This window comes from Tupaia chinensis, unplaced genomic scaffold (genome assembly GCF_000334495.1).
Source record: "Tupaia chinensis unplaced genomic scaffold, TupChi_1.0 Scaffold146230_1, whole genome shotgun sequence".
Lineage (NCBI taxonomy): Eukaryota > Metazoa > Chordata > Mammalia > Scandentia > Tupaiidae > Tupaia > Tupaia belangeri.
In genome coordinates this window covers 18,725-20,438 of record NW_006206086.1, presented here as the reverse complement: position 1 = coordinate 20,438, position 1,714 = coordinate 18,725, and the positions used below count along the sequence as shown (strand labels likewise).

The following is a 1,714-nucleotide window of genomic DNA, read 5'->3' as shown; positions in this document are numbered from 1 at the left end:
TTATTACTTTCTTCACCTTCTGGGATGTCAATTATTCTGATGTTTGGGCATTTCATAAAATCTAGTACTTTTTTATATATTATCCTCAAATATTTTTATTTTGTCTCTCTTTTGGTGGTCAGAGATTTTATCTTCTACATGGGAAATTCAATCTTCAGCATAATCTAATTGACTTTTAATACTTTCAAGAGAGTTTTTTATTTCCTGTATTACAGATTTCATCACTAGTAGCTCCATCTGATTCTTTTTCAGAGAGGTTTTTTCTCTCTTGCTTTTTTTTTTTTTGTTTATGACTTTAAAATTTGTTCTAGTCACCTAAGCAAAAATCATGATGAAACATTCTGCTTCCTTTACAATTTCCCAACACACACACACACACACACACACACACACACACACAACCAAAACCAAAACCCCCCACAAAACTATTTGTAAGAAAAAAATGGTTTTGTACATGATATGAAACAATATGAATTCAAAACATACAGATAAGGGTTAGCTCTAGTGCTCATTGCTTTAGAAAGCTTATATGAATATCCAGTCAAAACCAGCAAGACTATTTCCCCTGAAATGTTATTTCTACGGCTTTCCAAGTAGACCACAGGACTTCATAGTGTCTTGAAATGTCCTCAGTGTTCAGGTAACAGAGTAAAAACCTCAGAGTCTTTTCTTTCAAATTGAAGAGGGAAGACAGAGGACCAAAAAACTATTCAAACTTTGTCTTCTTTCCTGGTGGCTTGTGGTCTCCTCCTCCTCCTCTGCTTCTTTGGAAACCACCTTGCCCTCCAAAGCCTCTTTGGCCTCTGCCACCAAATCCACCTCTGCCTCCTCTGACTCTACATCAACCTCCAAAGCCTCCTCTGTCTGCACCTCAACACCCAAAGCCACCTTCACCCTTAGGCTTGGCCTGGTCCAAGGTAACTTTGTTTACATCAATTTCACTATCTTCCATGGCCTCCTTAGCAGCTTTGGCATCTTCTTCACTGCTGTAGTTTACAAAACCAAATCCTTTGGAGGATCCTGTTTCCTGGCCAGTTACTATCCTTGCACAGAGCCATCAAAAGACTTTTAATGTCTCTTTGGTGATATCCTCAGACAGACTTTTGACAAACAGAGTTTTGAAGGGCTGACTTCTTGCATTAGGTGATCCCCTGGGTCGTTGCAGCTCCAGCCTGGTTGCTCTGCTTTTCATTTACTTTTTATTACAGGAATTTAACGCTTCTTTAGCATCTTCAAATAAAGCAAATATTATAAACGCATACCCTTTAAATTTGCCACTTTGGCTCTGACGCACTTTGATAAATATTGCCTTCTCAAATACTTCCTGAAGTGTTTCTTCAGTTGTATTGTAGGAGGTTGCTCAAAATCAGAGTTTTTGACTCACCACTCCAAGTGCTATTCTTTCCATCTCTATAGTCTTGATTTTGACCTTTCTCTCCAGTGTAGTATAGAGAAATAGACCACCCATCAATCTCTGTTCCCTGCTTTTCTTCAAAGATTTTCTCTGCGTTAACTTCTGTCCTAAATTTAATGTAGGCAATACCTTTACTTTTTCCATCATTACTGATTATTCTGATCTTCATGGAATCTTCAAATACTTCTTTTAATTAATCTTGAGTGACGTTGTAGCAGAGATTTTTGTCCTAAAGTGTTCTTGCATCTTGATCTTTCTTATTGTCTTTTCCTTTAGGTTTCTCCAGTTTAAATTTATTGC

General features: G+C 37.5%; 1 pseudogene; it reads right to left on the bottom strand.

The window, feature by feature from the left end:
- Positions 1-706: 706 nt before the first annotated feature.
- Positions 707-1,714, bottom strand: part of LOC102472290 (nucleolin-like) — a 2,401-nt pseudogene continuing 1,393 nt past the window's right edge.